The sequence below is a fragment of the Bactrocera dorsalis genome, chromosome 2, assembly GCF_023373825.1.
Source record: "Bactrocera dorsalis isolate Fly_Bdor chromosome 2, ASM2337382v1, whole genome shotgun sequence".
Taxonomy (NCBI): Eukaryota; Metazoa; Arthropoda; class Insecta; order Diptera; family Tephritidae; genus Bactrocera; species Bactrocera dorsalis.
This window is the reverse complement of record NC_064304.1, coordinates 89,090,493-89,112,962: the sequence shown is the minus strand read 5'-3', so window position 1 is coordinate 89,112,962 and position 22,470 is coordinate 89,090,493. Positions and strand designations below refer to the sequence as shown.

At 34.7% G+C, this 22,470-nt stretch overlaps 1 protein-coding gene across 5 annotated transcripts in view; it reads left to right on the top strand.

Annotated features, from left to right (window-relative positions):
- LOC105229624 (poly(U)-binding-splicing factor half pint) overlaps positions 1 to 22,470 on the top strand; it is a 320,705-nt gene that overhangs the window by 57,867 nt on the left and 240,368 nt on the right. Inside the window, exon 3 of one of the 5 annotated variants that reach the window (XR_007421708.1) lies at positions 5,453 to 17,145. The exons of 2 other annotated variants lie outside the window; for them this stretch is intronic. The gene's annotated coding sequence lies outside the window, so the exon portion shown is untranslated. The remainder of the gene's footprint in view (positions 1 to 5,452; positions 17,146 to 22,470) is intronic. 2 more of the 5 variants (XR_007421709.1, XR_007421710.1) reach the window with 2 other exon arrangements.

Genomic DNA, 22,470 nt, shown 5'->3' with positions numbered 1-22,470 from the left:
AAAATCTCACCTTTTTAACACTGTATCGTATGACACAATGCGATTGGATATACGACAACGACATCTATTGACAAAATATAAAAAAATCGATTACCAATAGTTTAAGAGAACCGTTATATGGGGAGTGGACACCATTATCATCCGATTTCGCCTATTTTCAGAATATCGTAAGGAGGTTTGAAAAATTGTGCTGTGTGCTTTGCACCAATTTTTATCAAGATTATAGACGTTCATCTCTTCCCAAGAAGTTTCTTCTATATCAGAAACGTCGATATCGGACCACTATGGGATATAGCTGTCATATAAACTGAACGATCGAAATCAAGTGCTTATAACGAATTTTTATTATAGCTTCGGTGCAATTGAAGTTAATGTTCTCTTGTTTTTGTTTAATTTTCATTAAATGACCAACACTTGTCACACATCTTTGTTTCTTGCCTTGAGTAATTAGAGTAGAGGCATTACTTTGGCACATTGTCAGAAAAGTTGTAACAATAAGCAACTTTTAGTCCAAAAAGAGGTACGGCGCAGTGTTCTGAGCGCATCTTATAGTTATTGATCAACTTTCTTGCTGTTGCGTGTTCATAAAAAAAAAAAAATAATAAAAGAAATTATATACACACGCACACATACTCGTATGTATCGGCTATGTACATTTCGTTATATTTACGTAAATACTGCGTTTTTATATTTATTATTAAAAATGGCGTTTGCTGAGATGCCCAAGCCCATAATTTTCCGCATTTTGTTTATTTAAATTTTCTCAATTTTACTCCACACAGTTTCCGACTAATGACAGCGCAAATAAGTTTCAGTGTCACTTGCATGGCTTGCGCGGGAGAAAATCAGATTTACACTCGTCAACAGCATAATTGCGCCATTGAAAATGTAAAAAAATATTTTGAAAAATTTTCAAATTTCAATAAATACATGTTAACAAGTATTAATGCAAATGAAAATATATATTTTAAATTCATTGTTTTTTACAAAAATAATTTCTGAAAATGCTATATCCTGATATATTTTTTATTTTCATTTATGAATGTTGCTGTTTGGTGTGAATTTTTATTTATAGAGCACGAGTTCGAACACATATGTATGTATGTGCATTTGTATACGTTTCCACATTAAATGGCCGCCGGCGTAATTTGCACTTGTTCTAATAAAATGTTTATTTATGCCATATAAACCTCCGCTGATTGGTCATTTGTTGTTTCAAGGTGATTGTTGTTGTGTAATGTATACATATAGATTGTATAGTACTAGTTGTTGTTTCACTCTTTATCAAAAACATTCACCTCATTCTTAGAGAATTCATTTTATTCATTTCACGTGCTGTCTTAGGACTTCACGTTGTTGGTTTCGTGCCAAAAATGAATTATAACAGATCGATAGAAAATATATAATTTGCATGGATTTTATGCTGAAGTGGTTTTACGAAGCTGCTACGAAAGCGGATGTGTGTAGATGTATACTAGAAAGTTACTTTAGTTTAGAAATAATTTTTGATTTTTTTGTTCGGTTTCTTTATTTTTATGAAACGCATGCCTAATAGTAGATATTTCCGGTTTTATTTGAGTTGAGAGTTAGCGACAAGTACATAATTATCATAGTTGATTTCTCATAGAACACATTCACTGTGTAATGATATAAATTGTTGATAAGTAAACCGGCTGGTAAAGCGATTCTCAAATTTGGCATGAAAAATATTTTAGAGATCTGAAAAGGCAATGATTCCATTTTCGGCTAAGATAAACCCGCGTTCAGGTAGCCTAGAAAGCATACACAGTCAATCAAAAACACTGAGCTTCGAAACCCCAGTTGAGATCGAATTGATGTACATATATGTATATACTCGTAGGATATTTTGAAATTTGTTAATCGCTGAGACATTATCTTTTAAGGGATTAAGGGTTTCCTCGGGCAAAAAACGGCCTTTTTTCAATAATTTTTTTTTTACATATAAAAAATAAAATATTTTAATGAATTTTTTTTCATTTAAAAGACTCATATTTAGTAAACATTTCGTAAAATTTTCAAAAAAAAATATCAAAATGGCAGTCATTACGACGCCATTTCTGGCAGTCCCTCGGAAAAAGGTGCATCTGCGTTGTCAGCAGAACTTCTTTCAGGATCATCAGAAATAAAAATGAAATATATGTACGTGTTTTAGTGAAGACAATAAACTAGGTATTGGACGAAGGAAACAGAAAAAATGAAAATTGGATTTTTAGCAGACGTTTTATAAAAAAATGCAAATTTCGATGAAAATTTCTCATTTTTTTTTAATAGTTATAATTAAAGGAAAATCCTTCGTTCAAGACCTTGTAAATGATATCTTGAAGACTTGTGTAAAATTTCATCGCGAGAAATCTTGACAACCGATTTTGAAAACACAGTTTCGAGAAAAACGCGTTTAAAGACGACGCACTTAGCCTCGAGCGCACAAGTTCTCAGGGTTGTATCTCCGAAAGTATTGATCAGATCAACTTGAAAATTTAGGACAATATTCTAGAGATGCTATAGAATTTAATAAGATAAAAAAAAATGTTTCGATTTTTTTGAAACTATGAAACCCATGTAACCCCTTAAGGGATTAAGGGTTTCCTCGGGGTTAAACAACCTTTTTCAACAATTTTTTCTCATATAGAAATGAAATATTTTATTAGAATGTTTTATTGTTATAAACATACACTATTAACGAAGAAATTCTGAAATTTTGGAAAAAAATATTTTAAATTCGCCATTGTGACGCCATTTTCGGTGATTGCTCGGAAAAGAGATGCGCCCGCGTTGGCCGCATAACTCCTTACAGAATCATCTAAAGTGAAGAAAAATACGTGTTTTCGTGGAAACCTTAACTCAGGACTAGGACGAAGGAAAAAAACTGAAAATTTGATTTTCGGCAGTCATAAAAAAAAAAAATATTAAAATTTCTAATAAAAAAAATTCCTTGGTAAAAGTTTTTAGAATTGTATCTCAAAAGCCTTTGTAAAAATGCAAGAAGGTCGGTTGAGCAGTTGAGCAGCAGCAAAATCTTGACAAACGACTTCAAAACCACATTTCCCAGAAAAACGGGCTTAATGACGCCGCACTTAGCTTAGCTAGCCTCGAGCGCACAAGTTCTCAAGGCTGTAACTCCAAACTGTTAAGATCAATTTAAAAATTAGAACAAGATTCTAGAGATTTTGTATAATACAAAAAGTTAATAAAAATCCCATGTAACCCCTAAACTATTAGCCTTGCTTAGAAATTACAAGGAGAGCGTTTCTTACTTTCGTATGATGACAAGTGATTGGTATAGCCGTAGACCTACAAATTTTGGTTTCAAAACCGAATATTCCAGTTAATATTAATGCGCACATTTTTTTTGCAAAGGGGGATTTCAGGCTTTAATTAAATTCCGAAAACAGTTATTTTTTTGTAATTTTTTTTTTGCAAATTGCTGAGTTTTTAATGTTTGCCTTTGTCTGATATTGAAAATGTCCAATTGATAAGAGCTTTCATTAAATAAGCCACAATTTTTAAAATAAATAAACCTGAAATGATTTTTGAGTGTTAAAATGTCAAAGAGCCTGTAAGTTGTATCACTATTTACTTTATTTATATTTCTCTTATCTTTATTTACACTCAATTCGACCGCGCATAGTACTCGTAAATGACTATCTTCATTAGTAATAGTACCTTGTTTCATACATTTATATATATACATATGTATATATATTGAACTGAACTGAAGCAATATCGATTAAATCACTTACACTGTGTCAATAGAAATGTTACTAGAGTCGTTTACACATTGATAAGTTCAAACATCAAAGTATTTTCCAAGAATGTCAGTATTGCCTAAGGCACGTATAAAAAAAATAAAACATACGTATGTATGTAAATAAGCATATACTATATGTATGTATGCATATGTAGACACATATAAAAGAACGTGAAAAAGTTGACGTGTGACAATACATACAAGACACAATTTATTGATACCCTGACACCTGGCCAACTAAATTAATAACACAGCTGTCACTACCTACCATAGTAGTAATTAAAATTAGAGATAAGAAATCAGCGGTATTTTTTTTTATCAATTTAATAAGCTTTAACAAGAATTTAATGAACTCCGAATTTACTTAAGCAACTACTCTCTCGTATGCGAGTGATATACAGCATATTAATTCTTCCAATTAAGTCCATTATTGAAGACGAGAAGAAGCTATAACTAATGATAACAAGGTTATCATATCATATATAAAATTTTAAAGTTATTTAATGCCTTTAGTATTTGCAAAAAGAAATAATATTGATTTTTCTAGTGAAATTAGTTAACGGGCGGGTGTTGTTCGATGGTACTTCAAATCTATGTTTGTAACTATCGAAAGCGAAAAAAAACGTTAATTTCGCTTGCAACGAAGTCATTCACAAATAAAAAAAGTTGTCCATATAAGAACTTGATTAAGATTATTCATTTTATATGGCAGCTCCAAGCTATAGTAGTCCGATATGGAAAATTTCTTCAGATATTTTAGCGTTGCTTTAGGCAAAAATCGGTTCCCACGGCAGTCTACGGTCCACGCATCCGGACGGACCCGAATTTTTATCCGGCCAAGGATTGTCAACTCAAGAAAATCACTCGTGATTATTTTAGATTGATATCTTTAAAACTGAGAGACGACTCTCTCAGCAATGTGATGACTCGAACAAACCTAAGATATATAGTATAACTGTTCAGGAATAGCAAATATGACTTAAGGGTTTAGGTGGGTTTCAGAGGTACCGAAAAGGTATTTTTACGATTTTTATTTTAATATAAACAATTATATATTTCAAAAATGTAATGTGGCTTATCAAAGGTATTATAAGTATATATTTGAACAATGTCTCCTGAAATTTTGATATGAAAATGTTGAAAATGCAGCCGTTGAGATATCATCTCCCTGGATGTCTCATAAAAAAAGTGCTCTCGCCGTGGACAGCATTACTTATTATTGATTCATCTAATATTAAAAAAAAAAACCAAAAATATTAAGTTAGCACATATGGTATATAAATCTCATGTTTGAACGAAGGAAAAAATATTAAAATTTTAAATTTTTTTCAGAATTTAAACATCTCATTTTTAACTAGATAATGTTATTTTAAAGATGTGCACACAGTTCGAACTAAGTCCACCATAAATTTTCGAGAAATTGTATCCACCGACTTCAAAAATTGAGTTTTGCGAAAAACGAATTTAAACTTTAAAGTTACACCGACGTGGCGGGCGGAATTTCCGCAGGGTCTATCTCTTAGAATTTTAAATTCTTCTTATTATCAATATTAATTTGTAATTTTTTAATTTCTCGAAAGAAATTCAGTAAATTAATTGCAAGTGTTTAACTTAAGATTTATTAAAAATTATTTTATATAAATGCCATTCAATATACAAACTCATTATTTTTTTCTTTTACAGGTAAGCAGTCTTTGATGATATTTCAATTCCGGCTTAAAAAGGGTAATTTATAATTTTATAAACCAGAATAACTGTAACAAACCTTCTTTTTACATACATAAGTACATTTTATACAAGCTTTGAAAGCTTTTCTTGCAAACAGAAGCCATTGCAGACGCATTGACTCCAAAAGGCTCTGTTAAAATCGACAATAAACAAACAACAAATAAGAAATAAAAGTACATAAATCTATGTATATTAGGGTGGACCCAAAAATTCTAATATTTTTATTCGTTGGGTTGCCCGAAAACTGGGTTCTTAGACACCTCTACAAAAAGTTCTCCAAGTATGAGCTTTTAATTGTAACGGCAAGCTCTTCTGCCTTATAGTTTTCTATTTATTTGCTTACTATCAGATAGAAAAGTTCCTATCTCACTTCCATTTGAAAAAATATTCTCCTTTTAAAGATTTTGTTTGAAAACATTTAATTTCGTAGAAATGCCTAAGAACCAAGTTTTCAGGGTACTAACCAAAAAATACTCATTTTTTTTACTCACCCTAATGTTCACCGTTTTAGTGAAACATTTTGCTGCAGACCCACAAGCAACTTTTCGAATCGAATTAAAACGTAATGCAAGACAAATGAAATTGTAAGCAAGCGTACAAAATGAATGTAGCAATCAAAAGGAGTGAGGAAAAATGAAATGTCATCGCAGCAATATGCCCTTAGTTGGCACCTCAATGTGGCAATGAAAAGGTGACAGGGCGTTTGATGGGCTGTTAGTAGTTATTATACACATATATATACTTACATATATACATGGATATGTTTTCATATACATATGTACATATGTCGCATTGATAGTATATTTTTGCTGCCATTTAAGAAAGCGGCAATACACTGAAGCAGGTCGCAACTGATGCAACAAGCAAGAAATGGCAAGGCAATTGACATAGCAATTGAAATGATTGCAAATTCTAGGAAAATTATAAGTATAGCTACAAATATACAGATGTATGTGTGTGAAAACAGACAGCTTATATTGGTTAAGAAGCCGCATGTTGCATGCTACGTGCAACTGAAAAAGGCATTATGCCGCAAATGTTGCGTACATGCGATGCGTAGCAAAGAAAACTAAGTACATACGTATTTAGTTGATCAAACTATTTACAGTTGTACATGGAATTGTAACGTGCCACAATTTGAGCGTCATGTATGTCATGATGTTGCGCTGAAGTTACGTAAGGCAGTTGCATTATTCAACGATTTTATGTTTTGTTGCTCATACCTTTTTTAGAAGCTTAGCCCAACTTCTTCTCTTAGTTTTGGCCTGCAACTATATTTTATGTTGGAAAAGGAAGTCTCCGCGGCCGAATGAGTTCGTGGTAGAAATCTCTTCAGAGTCTTTTCGTTACAGTTTGTTAGAGTGCTAGCTTGCATTAACTATGAGTATCGTTACTCACGACATCTATGGACAAAATACGAAAAGATTTTTTCGACTACCCAAATTGCCCGAATCTTGCCTATCCTCTAAAGGTTTTTTAATCCAACTAATAATTTTCTTGCACTTTTGTAGCCTGAATTATTAAACTAGGAAATATATTTTTACTGCAATAAACGACCGCAAATGAAGTCTTGCTTCGAAAAATAAGCAATCTACATTTATCTTCGTATATATGTACCTTTGTATCTACTAACGTACTTATATAACTTCTGATATTTATATGCAGCTAATAAAAGAGCACAGCATGAAGCAACTCAAATAGAATGTCAATTTTCATATAAATATTTATGCATTTCGTATTGATTTGCTGAACGTTAATAACGGAAATTTGAGGCTGCAGGCTGATACACTGCACACACACATTTACACAAGCATATAGTTTCGTTTCACATAACTCAAACATCCGTTGACAATATTTATGCCAAGTGCAGCAGATTCACTGTTACAATATACTTGGAACTATGTACATATACAAGGTTTGTCGCAAAAGAAACAGGACTGTTAAAAAGAAAACAACAAAAAAATTATATTTTTCAAAAGTTATATTTTTTTATTCAAAGCAATTTCCTTGTGCTTCGATACAGCATTTAGCCCGGTCAATTAGCATTTCAAATGAGTGTTTATGATTATTTTTCGGAATGCTCTTGAGAATATTGGTCGTCACCTTTTGAATACCTGAAATGTCCTGAAACCAGTGTCCTTTCATGGGCAAATGAAGTTTTCCAAATAGGTAAAAATCACAGGGTGCCAGATCTGGTGAGTAGGGTGAGTGATTCATGGTTAATAAGGAGTTTTTTGTCAAGAAATCAGTGACAAGCGTCGACCGATGACACGGCGCATTATCGTGCAACACGCGCCAGGACCTTGGACATGGAGCACACCTTCCGTAGACACAATTTATCTATCAAAATGCGATGAATGGAGTCTTTGGTGATATTTAACTCCATTTCCATGTAACGCAAAGAAGATTTCGGCTCAATCTTAATAAATTCCTGCACTTTTTCAATATTGTTTTGGGTAATCACTGATTTTGGCCGGCCCGACTTCTGATCGTCACAGAGGTCCTCACGACCTTCTTGGAATCGCTTAAACCATTCATGCACATTACTACAGGATAGGCACTGATCACTATAAACTTTTTTCATCATTTGAAATGTTTCAGTAAACGTTTTCCCAAGTTTAAGAAAGAAAATTTAATATTTGCTCTTTGTTCAAAATGCATTTTACGACCGATGACCAAAAGCTGCTGTCCCTTTTTGATTGATAACATCGATTGTAGTTATCCAATTGTCTTAAAATTTTTACGAAATGTCAACAAGAGATCCAGCTTTTTATTTCATATACCCACCAGTAGGTGGCGCCACCAGAAACAGTTATATTTAAAAAGTTCTGTTTCTCTTGCGACAGACCTTGTATGATAGTGCATTTATTTTTGAATTTTTAGCCTGCAGGGAACACAAAAAAATGTATAAATTTTTTCATTGATCTGGAACTAGTTCATCGCACCTCATTACAGTCTTCTATTCGCAACTTATGTTAGGTTAGAACAAAGTCCGCGTTAGAACAGAGTCTCGTCAAATAAATTTGCATGTGAAAACTGCAACGATTCAATATGAGAAGATAACTTTCTTAAAGCGACTAGCGATTCGACCATTCTTCTATTCTTACTTGGTTGTGGCAATATTTATGTAAACGTTTCTCTTTTCAGCTCTTCAAGTTTAGCGTATCGTAGACTGCTGTAATGTGTGAGTTTTTGTCATGATTTGAACCATCGATCTGGTATTGGTTATGGTTAGGTTAGGTGAGGCTAGGTAAGATTTGCTTAGGTTAGGTTACGTGAAGAGCTTGATCTTAAGAGGGATCTCACTTGCACAGCTTTGAACGGTCCGTTGTGGTACCTAAAAACTTCTATATAGGGTCCCTTACTGATCGACAAATCGCCTGGAGCCAATCACAAATTTGCTGAGACCGCCTTTTGACTTTATTGACTAATGCTGATTATCGTCGTTTTTCCTGCAGGGTACATACACTTGAAGATCAAATATGATGTGCACATTTTAAAGTTTATAATGGCTATGCATATACATACATATTAGTAGCTATTTCGCTTTATAACTCTGTGTAATATTTCTGTCTTTACTCCTTACACCATACGGAATATTTATATACCATATATTATATATGTATAATGCTATACCATATATACATACTTATACATATTTGTATGTGCGTAACTCTATTTGTCAGTATATCTGTATATAAGCAACAGTGGGTTAATATTTTATATATTTCACCCAAAGAAAGAGAGAGAAATGGACATGTTAGTTATATCTTGGTCAGCTATTGCGGTTTCATCTTCTCAATTTTCTAGTAGATATCTAGAAATGTGCGTTGGTTATCGAGAAGACGATGACACTGAAAGCTTACTTTCCGTCTATTATACTACTATGAAGTTGATTCGATGTCTTTTGATCTCTTTATCATGACATATAAAATACCACTAACGCTGGATACTCCTGAAAAATATCGTTATAGAAACGCACGTCCGCCCTGAAAACTTGAAATCCCTAAATTCATCAGTTTGAACCCGATAGGGAAAGGAGGGTACCCAGTATACATTTCTATTATCTGAATGATGATACCAACCATTTTCATTTCTCAGGGCTTAACCAGCTGATCAGCATATCTTTCATTAAGAGCTCAGGCTTTCCCGTTGCAAAGTTAAAATAATGGACTTTAACATATTGGCATTAGACTCAACTAAATTTTTCATTTCTTCCAAAGCTTAGTGTCGTTTGATGCACCGCACCGCAATATCAAAATATTAATTTCCAGCATGTCTCTAGTCACATAAGTGTTTGTTTTTATTTGTATGTATAAACATGCCGCATACGTGTGGTACAGAACTTGCAGCGTGCACTAAATATTTTCAATAATTTATAGTTGCTCCCTTTCGCATTTGAACATTTATCCGTTTGACACATGCTCGTGCGGTGAGCGCAACTTTTGCGGTGCTTGTTTTATAAACAGAGTATTTTCTGAAATTTTTACTCGATACGCTGTAGCTACATACATACAAGTACATGTAAATGTGGATCTAAATATATACATATGTTTTTCTTATTTGTGTAAATACCCCATCGAAACACTTATATATGTACATATATATTTACTTATAATAACCGAAGCATTTTCGTTCTAACACACTTCCCCTTTAAAAATATGTACATCGTTTGGCGTAAAATTTTCGCAAGTTTATTGGTTATTATTATTATTTCTGTTCATTTTCTAGAGGAAACCACTACACGTTTGCATTACAAATATTGAAGATCACTCCTTAAGGACTCGTTTTACCAATCTCTTAGCTGTTCTCATACTCGTATGTGGTTTGGTATGATCCAGAGCACCTTTGACAAACATCTCTTAAGCGATAAGCATATGTTATATTTTTCGTTGGATCATATTGTAATCATTTATTTTCAATGCTTTTGTTTCAATACTTATGAAACATTTTCGGTGATTTCCGCCGAGGATTTGAAGGACGACATTGTCCACGGAACTTAAAAATAAACCAAATTTTGGGATTCAACTGAGAAACGGCAAAGCTGGCTTTCAACATCAAAATATAGGGTGGTCGAAAAAGTTGGTTCGTATTTCTAATCAAATTTCAAGTTGTTTTTTTTTTTTTTGTATATTTAAAATGACTTAAATTATGGAGGGAACACTTCTCCAGTCTGCTGAATGGCTGATTCCCCAATCGATGGCGATAGAGCAGACGTTCCATTGCCCGACCATGAAGAAGTTCGAATAGCAATCACCCGCCTGAAGAACAACAAAGCGGCAGGGGCCGATGGATTGCCGGCCGAGCTATTCAAACACGGCGGCGAAGAACTGATAAGGAGCATGCATCAGCTTCTTTGCAAAATATATTCGGACGAAAGTATGCCCAACGATTGGAATTTAAGTGTGCTATGCCCAATCCATAAAAAAGGAGACCCTACAATCTGCGCCAACTACCGTGGGATAAGCCTCCTCAACATCGCGTACAAGGTTCTATCGCGCGTATTGTGTGAAAGATTAAAGCCCACCGTCAACAAACTGATTGGACCTTATCAGTGTGGCTTTAGAACAACCGACTATATATTCACCATGCGCCAAATTTTGGAAAAGACCTGTAAAAGGATAATCGACATGCACCACCTATTCGTTGATTTCAAAGCTGCTTTCGACAGTACGAAAAGGAGCTGCCTCTATGCCGCGATGTCTGAATTTGGTATCCCCGCAAAACTAATACGGCTGTGTAAACTGACGTTGAGCAGCACCAAAAGCTCCGTCAGGATCGGGAAGGACCTCTCCGAGCCGTTCGATACCAAACGAGGTTTCAGACAAGGCGACTCCCTATCGTGCGACTTCTTCAATCTGCTGCTAGAGAAAATTATTCGAGCTGCAGAACTTAATCGAGCAGGTACAATCTTTTATAAGAGTGTACAGCTGCTGGCGTATGCCGATGATTTTGATATCATCGGCCTCAACACCCGCGCCGTTAGTTCTGCTTTCTCCAGACTGAACAAGGAAGCAACGCAAATGGGTCTGGCAGTGAACGAGGGCAAGACGAAATATCTCCTGTCATCAAACAAACAGTCGTCGCACTCGCGACTTGGCACTCACGCCACTGTTGACAGTCATAACTTTGAAGTTGTACGAGTAGATAATTTCGTCTACTTAGGAACCAGCGTAAACACCACCAACAATGTCAGCCTAGAAATCCAACGCAGGATAACTCTTGCCAACAGGTGCTACTTCGGACTGAGTAGGCAATTGAGAAGCAAAGTCCTCTCGCGACAGACAAAAACCAAACTCTATAAGTCTCTCATAATTCCCGTCCTGCTATATGGTGCAGAGGCTTGGACGATGTCAACAGCGGATGAGTTGACGTTGCGAGTTTTCGAGAGAAAAATTCTGCGAAAGATTTATGATCCTTTGCACATTGGCCACGGCGAATATCGCATTCGATGGAACGATGAGCTGTACGAGATATACGACGACATTGACAAAGTTCAGCGAATTAAAAGACAGCGGCTACGCTGGCTAGGTCATGTTGTCCGGATGGATGAAAACACTCCAGCTCTGAAAGTATTCAACGCAGTACCCGCCGCGGGAAGCAGAGGAAGAGGAAGATCTCCACTCCGTTGGAAGGACCAAGTGGAGAAGGACCTGTCTTCGCTTGGAATATCCAATTGGCGCCACGTAGCGAAGAGAAGAAACGACTGGCACGCTGTTGTTGACTCGACTATAATCGCGTAAGCGGTGTCTACGCCAGTACAGAAGAAGAAAAAGATTTAAAATAAACAAATAGTAGGCCCAGTCGTCAAAGATGTGTGTGGTCCAGCGTTGTCCTAATGAAAGACGAAGCCTTTTCTGTTGATCAGTTCTGGCCATTTTTTTTTCGATTGCTTGCTTCAATCTCATCAGTTGTTCACAGTAAAATGTAGAATCAACCGTTTGACAAGGCTGGAGCAGCTTATAGTGGATGATTCCTTTCCAATCGCATCAAAGACCCTGCATATCTGTTCGAGGCGTCAATCCTGGCTTTGTGATCATTTGTTGAGCTTCACCACACTTGGACCATGATCTTATTGGCACATTATTGTCGTTTTTGATCCACTTTTTGTCTCCTGTTACCATTCTCTTCAAAAATGGTTCGATTTCATTTCGTTTCAGTAAGGATTCGCAGATGTTAATTCGGTCCATTAAATTTTTCACAGACAATTCATGTGGTACCCAAACATCGATCTTTTTTTTGTAGCTAGCCATTTTTAAATCCTGGTCACTCCTTTCCATAATTTCGTCGACTTTTCAACTATAGTTTGACCAGAGCGAGGTGTATCTTTCGCATCCAAATTTCCAAATCGGATAACGACATTTTTTGCGACTTTTTCGACTACTCAATATTATTTTCTTTTTTTTTAGATCACCTTTTTTATACAATTTGATATAGCAAATGTTGAAAAGGGTCTCTAAAATTAACTATAGAAATATTCTTTTCGCCTAAAGTTAAAGAATTACTGAAAAGTTATATGAAGGAAGTTAAGGAAGCTTACAGTTGAACATACACACTTTAAGTTAGCAGGGTTGCCAGCTGTTTAAAATATCTTTTTTTTTTGTTTACAAAATTTTTTGGGCAAACAAATTTTTACATTATAGGTATCAAAAGAAGATCGTTTTAAATGCCCTAGCTATTAGTCCTCAATAAATTTCTTTAAATTATGAAAGCAAAGAAAATTTTAAAGCTTTTTGCAATTATTTTATATATGTACATAAGTATTTATTAAATTAAAATTATTCGAAGCCAAATAATTCTTTCCAACCTCCGCAATTTATTAGAGCCAGCCAAGTGTCTGCAAATTTCGTTATCTTTAAAGCGTCTTCGCAGTCACGAAAAGTTCTTCAAAAATAAACTTTCAGCTTTTTGCGCGCTTAATGAAGCGTCCAAAATGCTATTTCCCTTTGCGGCCACCAATCTTGCACTTTTAAGTGGCACCCCGAGAGCTAAATATACTCGTGCACTGCTGTGCGTACATACATATGTACGTATGGATGTATTTGTGTGTGTGTTTGTGAGTGAATTTCGTCCTTAGTTTTGCTCATTGCGCGGTTTGCACGCTCTTTCGCCCCACATTTTTTTTTGCAAACATGGAGAGGTGCAACAAATTCATATAAATCACGAAGAAGCGGATAAATAATGGCAGCAACGGTGGCAAGATTAACAACAAAAACAACTGAAATTGATTTGCATGTTTTTGCGACGCTTTTAATGCCGCTGATGAGGGGCCGTAAGGTGCGCGTGAACTCATTGGTCAGAATGAAGTTGCTTATGTAAATTTTTGTTGCCGTTGTTGTTGTTGTTTGGTCTAAGCGCCAAAGAAATTTGCAGTTTATTGAATGGCTGTCGATCGCTGCGAGGCGAGCATGAAAAGCGTAGCAATTGTCAGCTATTGAGGGAAATGCTAAGACAGCTGCCGAAAACGAAATATACATACATACATATGTGTGTGTGGGTGTGTGTACGTGCGTCAATCGCAAATATGCAGTGCTACGTAGGAATGTGACTGTGTGCGTGCCTCAATATTAAAAAAATGGAATTTATTGGCAAAAATGCAATTAGTTCCGTTCTAGTTGAGCATATTCACACACACACACACACACCTACAAACATCATGAGCAGCGTTTATCTCTTCACTCACATATTCACTTTTACGCAAATAAAAATTGAACGCTTGAAATGCATTGCTTTGATTGCCACAAGAATTATTGGAAATTTATGCAAATCGCTCCAATCGATTGCGAACATTTCCGCTTCCTCTTCGCTTTGCTTCTTTGCCGTCGCCGTCCTCGACGCTTTAGCCAGGTTCCTCTGCCTCTAGCATTGCATTATGTGTGGGGGTGTACATTTTTTGTGTTTTTTTTACTATTTTTAGGTTTGGTTTGGTTCCTTTTATTGCTTTCGTATTATTAATTTTCGGTTTTGCCAAAATTTCGTTCACCGCTTTTATTGGCGTGTCTTTAATGGTGCGCCAACACACAGCTTGATGGCAATAATTCATTGCGATTTTCAACATGACGTTTTCACCGTGTCACCAACAGCGCCAATGTCTATATGCACTGCATTTGCCTGTGTTAATGTGTTTGTGTATGCATGCGAACTTAAAATATATATCTACTTAGTAGGACATATTGGCGTATTTTTGGCTTTGAACGAACTTTATGTGACAGAAAAGTTTTCACTGATTCTCATGCCACGTTCTGTTGCATGATCTATACTGCGTAAATATTGAAAAGCAATAAATGTGGTTGACAAATTTGGTTTATGACTTGCCTGATTTATGGTAAAAGCCTATCAAAATCAATAAAGTACAAATATTTAGGCTATTTGGGTGCAAAGCATACACATGTATATTTATAATAAATTCGTGTATACTTTTATATACATATATGTATATGTGTCTATATAATGAATTATATTATATACTGGAAATGACAAACTCACGTTTCCAATTGGCATTGCATTTCCAGAGTTGTTCGATGATATGGAAATACCCAACTCGCTTTTTTTATACCAGTTGTTTGATCGATTTGCTATTTTGTAAGATTCGGTGCATCGAAGACGGTACTATGTCTTATTTTGAACTTTTTACCATTAGCGGAGAATTAGGGCGGCCAATTCATTTTTCGAAACTTTCATTCGCGGCACTTAGATGATGAAAAGGTAAACAACCACCGACATGATTATGTTCTGAGTTAAAAAATGCACCAAAAACTCTTAAGAAGGAATACTCGTGCATATATATTCAGAGTGACGTTCGAAGCCAAAAGGGTGATATCAATTAAATTTTAAATCTATTTGATTTGAGTTATTGATTGAATAATTTCAAAACTGCAAAGTTTTAATATATAGTCAATTTACAAAATGTGCCTAAATGTAGGCAACGTTTTATACTGCCTAACAATTTAAGGAAAATGAACTCGTGGCCTATGTTTAGGGACTTGTGCTATCTGAAGGTGAGTCCTTTTACAATGAAGAGGCCAAGGCAAAGGTGTTTTCAGCAGGAATGGCAGCTTATTTATAGGCTATGAACTAAATTTATATGACTCATTTCATGCCTACAGTTAGGCTGATGAGTGGCAGGTGAAGAGAACGACATCGATTTAGCGCTAGATGACATGTAAAGGTTCTTAGGTATATAGATCGTAGCATGAACAAGTAATTACTTTTCGACGACTATCTGCTAGTCCTTCTGCATCCAAGCTCCGGAGATAATTTCTGTTGTGCCTTAAATGCTATTATAAGCAGAGTAACGAAATTTGGGCTATAATTGATTCTGGAAGCAATAAGTTTGATCAAACCTTTTTCATCATATGTGTGATCAGTTGTGCGAATATTCCGTATCTGGTAACTTGAATAGTTTAGGACCATTTTCAATAATTTTTGTACATTAGGTGGCATACTTTAAATACATTATTCGGTCAATGTTTTATCCCGAATCGGATGGAACTTAAAATTGGGTTGCATGGGAAGTAGGCATGGCTGTTGTCCGATTTGGTTTGTTTTCGCACCTGAATATGGGAATGTCAAAGTGACAGTTTATACGAAATTTGTTCGATATCGGTCGAGTAGGTCCTGAAATATCTTTAATTTAATCTTTAATCTTAAATGTGCGAAGAGAATTTTTCACCCAAGCTCCAAAAAGGGCTCTTCTATGATTCCAGGTGTAAAATTTCATACTTCTGGCATATTTATCTATTGATTTATCGTATTATGGCACTTTATAGGCTTTCTATTAATGGTATTTGTGGCAGTGGTCCAATTACGTCCATCTGCGAACTTGTTCTCAAATTTTTGCCAGGCTCATTAGATATCTTAATTTTTACTCAAGTTATCGCTTACACAGGTGGACGGACGGGCGGACAGACAGACAGCCACAAGGATTTCAACTTTTCTCGTCATCCTTATCATCTATATATATATATATATATCTACTAGAGGACCCGCCCAAGTTTTACTGTGGCTGTTACATAGGTAGTACTACTAATACCATCTATATGATTTCTATTAGTTAGATTATAAATATTATTTAAGAAATAATCGCATTTTTGGTGAAGCAACTTGTGTTAGTTTACAAAAAAATGAATCATAAAGAATTTCGTGCGTTAAGAAAGAATTGGTTTTTGGGGTAAAAATACTATTGAATTTGGGCTGTGCATCAGTGAAATCAATCGAGTCCAATCGATTGTCAGCCTAGTGGACTGCATATTAAGAAATGGTTCTCAAGTGTGAAAAGACAAAAAAATCGGCTGGCAAGGTTATGGCATCAGTCTTTTGGGATGCCCGTGGTATATTATTCATCGAATGATAAGTGAACCAGTTTTAATTCATTGCATTGTGTATTTGATTGCAGTTCTATTCTACCATTCCTAATATTTAGCAATTTTATTATTTTTCAGAAAGGATCAGTTTGAAATTGTACGCATATACATATGTATTCATCGTTCCCGTTTAAATATTGCATTGCTCTGTGCAATGCTTCGAAAAGATTTTCTCAAATTTTAATAGACCTTTTTATCAACACTTCAGTTATGCCACTATTTTTTATGCCAGACCTTTTGCAATTGTAAATTGCCTGTCAAGATACCCCCTCCAATAGTTAGCAGGTATGAAAAAAATGTTATAGCTACCCATAGATGTATTGAATGACCCAATTTATTACTTAAGAACGAACAACTCTGTCTACAATATGAAAACTTGATCTACAGATGTCGCCTTTTACTTTGGCATCGTTTTGTTTAATGCACGTTTACGCCAATTTAAGGTTTGAATATTGAATACTGCGATGGTAGCGCCATCCATCGGTCAAACATTTAAAATTAGCAATTAATTACAAATGAAAAATTAATTTAAAAAAACATTTTCCAGTGGACCAAATTGTAAATCTAAACCATTCTCGAATCTCCTTGAACATACACACAAAATTTCATCAAAATCGGTCCATCCGTTTAGGAGCAGTTCAAATGCAAACACACGGTCAGAAGATTTATATACATATATAAAGATATACCCCGTTAGGTGAACAAAACTATTATACTCTGTAGCAACATGTTGCAAGAGTATAAATAGCTATGTATATTCATGTAAGCTACGTAATGTACAGCTGCGTAGCTCCGGTCGCCAAAATTGCTAACAGCACGATTTCCAGTGAAATATCATAATAGAATAACATCAATTTTTACGAGTTTGACTTAATCGTTTTATTTTGCGCCAAACCTATTTTCGTAATATTTGTTGAATATACTTACATATTTAAATATACATATATATACAGTATATGTTTATATATATGTATGTATATTCCTCTTTTTATGACGTTCAACAAAAGAGTTTGATTAAATTTTATGCAAATTGTTAATTAAAGTAAACAAAATCGTGAATATGTGGCATGCCACACATCAGTTCAAATCAAACGGCGCACCAATGCAACCAGCGGTGTAAAACAGTCAACCAACAAAACATAAGAGCAATAACTGCATTTTGTTGGCCAGTTGCAACCATTAGGTCTCCACACATCATGGCATTGACGCTGTTGCAATATCAAAAAAAAAGGCTTAACAATATATAAACATACATATATGTATGTATGTATATGTGTTTATAAAAGCAATTTTTAGTTATTGGCAGCGTTATTATTAAATGAGCTTTTCGTAGAGTTTTTGCTGGCATAATGTGAGTATTAAAATAGGATTAAACTTTGTAGGGATTTATTAAAATGTAAATAAACACATCCAACCATATGTATGTTTATGTATGTATATGTTTGGATGAGTAACTAAAGAGCGTAAGCCACGCAGAATAAATATGCCAGCGCATTAACACTGTATATAATAGTAATCTCAAAAATATGTATCTATATAGTATATCCCTTCTCTCTTCGCAAACTTGCCACACTTCATCTTCCATCCACAACCATACAGCTTATTTCACGTCAATACAAACTTCATTGGTAGTTTGTTAAATATCAATTATGAACTTCCTCTTTCACAAACTTCTCGGCATCTTTGCAACGGTTAAGTTTGGAATTCTGCGAAATTCGCTAAAATTAAGCGGAGCAGCGCGTAATATTTCAGGTGCTCAATGTCAAATTTAACATATTTGGCAGCTCAAGCGGGCAATACACAGAATTGACTTTAAAGTGAAACATAAATAAGGATGTGCTTCGTCTGGGGATCTTTAGCAATAAAGTTTATGCAAAGGCAAATCAACCGCGAACTGTGTGAAGCTTAAGTTGCATGCACAATTTTATCACAGAAACGCTGCTTAAAGATAATATTCATCAACGCAGATCACAATTCACTAAACTGTAAATGCTGGCAGCCATCAAGTTTCCGATTTCGTTTAAATCCGTCTGAGATTGTGTGGCACAACGGAAAGCTGGCGAAGTATTTGGAAAGATGTTGATCTAAAACTAGTTAGATTTAGATAAATTGATAAATTTTGATAAATATCGACTTTCAGCTTGCGTTTTTTTTATATACTCACTATACACTGCAAAAGACATCGATTTAGAGTTCGCTGTATACATACATATAACATAAGCTTCATATTACTTAAGAGATACTTTAATTACGTTTATTTTTATAAAGTCACAGTAGACATAAACTAAATTCGCTAGAATCACCATTAACGCAAAAATTACATGTTTTTTATGAATATTCACCACTGCCTTAAGATACAAAATATGGTCTATAAATGAGCTCATTTCAGTCTATATCTCAACAGGCTATAAGTCTTATTATTTTCTCTGTATCCTGCACAAAATTCAGACAAAATGGTTTCATTGTGTTTAATATTGGCTTCCAATAAGCTGATTTTTAATACTCACCATACACATGAGACCAGAAAATTTGTTAACATTCTATTGATTTATGTCTCAGAACTATTGCTTTAATATATCTCTTATTATATTGTATTTCATTACATATATTATTAACCCTCTATCCGGCAATGCTACCAAAAGGTATAGTTAAGCACAATTGCAATAGCGCAACAGCCCGAAAAGTTTTTACCGTTACCTTTGTAAATTTCTGTTGTAAAATGTCACAGCTGCATAAAACAAGCATTTGCATGCTCTTTGCTTATGAGTTCAGGCGCCAGTGATCAGTGTCAAAAGTTGGTGTGAAGATCAGCAAAAAATTATTTTAATGCAAAGCGCATTTTCAGAAAATGTAAAAAAATAATAATTGTACTACAATTGTTCTTAAAAAAATATCACGGTATAGATACAATATTTTGGTTTACTAGTTAAAGTTTTTTGTGAAAAAATTTGTACAGACAAGCTTCTAGCAAGCTAAAAGTTCACTACTCCTAAAGGCACACTTGCCGGCGCCCGCTCAAAAAAATTATTTCGTTGTAAGTATGTAAATTCTATTCGTAATTATTTTAAGATGTTTAAAAGTAAATAGTAATTTATAAAATTATGTTTTGTAGTTGAAAGCAAAACATGTAACTATTATAACATATTTTATACATTATAATTTTTTTTTTAATAATTTGTATTGTGTTTCGTAGTCGTAAGCATGTCAAATAATCGGAAGCGTTACAGTTTGTCGCTTATGAGCGAAGAAGCTATCCAACAATTAATGAATTCTGTTGTTGATGATGATGATTCAGAAGATGATAAAAGCGTGAATGAAGAAGACTTTGACAGCGATGATAGCGCTCAAGAAGTTAACATGCAATTAGCAAATGAAGATTTTGAAGAAATCGATCATTATATTGAGCATTTATATAATGCAAGTGCAATAGATCTTTTGTCATTGGCAATTAATATAAGTGTAGATGAACCCAATGAGTCTACTCCACCTTCTTCCGAGCAACCAAGTACCAGCAGTAACGCAATGAATAAAACAACAAAACAGCCACCAAGGAGGAAAAGAGCTCGATCACCGATACCACAAATTGAAGAAGGTGAAGTTTCTATTCCATCTAACTCTGGTGGATTTTTTGGTTCTGTGAAGCATTGTACACCACAATCTTCAACGTTCAAAAATATAGTTTGAAAAAAAAAAAACTTGCAGCTACATCGGAAAGAAATTGTATTCAATGGTGAACAGAAATTACCACAAGCATTTAATGAATTGAATACTCCTTTTAAATGCTTTACATATTTTTTACAAATAAATTGCTGGACGATATTGTCAGCCAAACAAATCTCTCCGCTCATCAGCAAAACATAAACTCTGATTTCAATTTGACCAGACAAGATTTGAAAATTTACATTGGTATAATATTATATATGTCTGTGTTTCGCTATCCAAATATTGAAAGTTATTTGTCGAAACACTCACTTGAATGTGTTAGAGTTGCGATGCCATCAAAACGATTTTATGAAATCAAGAAATACCTGCACTTCAATGACAGTTCGTATATGAAGAAAAAGGGTGAGGAAGGGTACGATCAGCTCTACAAAGTTCGTCCACTCATAGATACATTAAATGAACGCTTTAATTCTGTACCCAAATCACCAAGGCTATGTATTGACGAGTAAATGTGTCCCACAAAGATTATAACAAACTTACGTCAATATATGCCAGATAAACCTCTGTGTTATGTGACTCATATGGGTTTTCGCATAATTTTGAAGTCTACAGAGGTGCTGGTGATAATGATGTTGTAGCAGATGTACCTGACTTGGGAGCAACCGGAAACGTTGTCGTCCGCTTAACACAAACCGTGCCCAACTTTAAAAATCACATAGTATACTTTGATAATTTCTATACGTCATTGCCATTGCTTGTTTATTTACGAAGCAGAGGAATTTATGCACTTGGTACGGTTCGTGCCAATAGACTTCCAAATGGTAAGCTCTCAAAGGACATCGATGTATTATATTATAACTAAATTTGAATTTTTACTGCTATGCAATATATATGTTTACTTTATCTTTTATTTTATTTAATATTGTTTATGAAATAATATAACTAAACTTGAATTTGATACGTTTTACTTTAAATTATTGAAATAAACATTTTTCTTTTAAATAATTTGCAATAAATTAATCCGTATTTTTTTACATGCCAACAGGCAAGTATGCCTTAAGGCAGACCTCACTTTTTCCAACCTGGAAGGTGACCTATTGAATTTTTTTTAAATCTGACTTCAGATTCTTGTTCCTTGTATAAAAATTAGTGTATGGTAATTTTTTCAGCTCAAACAAAAATTGGCCGGTTAGAGGGTTAATATATTTAAAATAGTTAAAGCCAACTTTGTTTGTCAAAATTCACCACAGTAGTCTGTAGAATAGAATCTTCTTAACATATACGCATGAAAGTGGACCTTCGTTGATTTTAAGTTACATAACAAACGCTCTAGATAAAAATAAATGTTTCTATACTCAGCACTGAGGGTGGATAAACAAATTTCTGTCTTTTCACCATATCTTTTAGATAATAAAATTTTCACCTAAGTTAAATTTTTCAATACTAGCTCACCCGCGTACTATGTAGATTTGGTAGATTCTCTAAGACTTGTGACATTCATAAAATTTGAAGTTTTTGTGGCAGTTGCCGATAATTTATCGAAGGCCCTTTGCCAGCTTTATAAAATTCAAGGTGTTTTTCTGCCACATTATCGACCGAACTTCGTACTTTTCAATTTCACTTTCTTTGCGCAACAACAATGTGTCAAATGGGATGAAAACAACAACATCAACGCTGCTGAATTAAGTCAATTTACAATAGTGTGTGGCAACTTACCATAAGTAATCACGCATGTATGTAAACATGCGTGTATGCATGCACCGCCAACGCACTCGAGTCACTTGCAACTTGGCAACAACTAACGCCCCTGCAGGCTATGCTGGCGTACATAAGTACGGACTCCGCGCATGTGGGCGAGCCTGGCAGTGTTTGTGCGACCGCAGCTTGGACCACAGTTGGTGGTATAATTGCGAAATTTTCACTTTCGCATGCTGACTTAATTGCTAA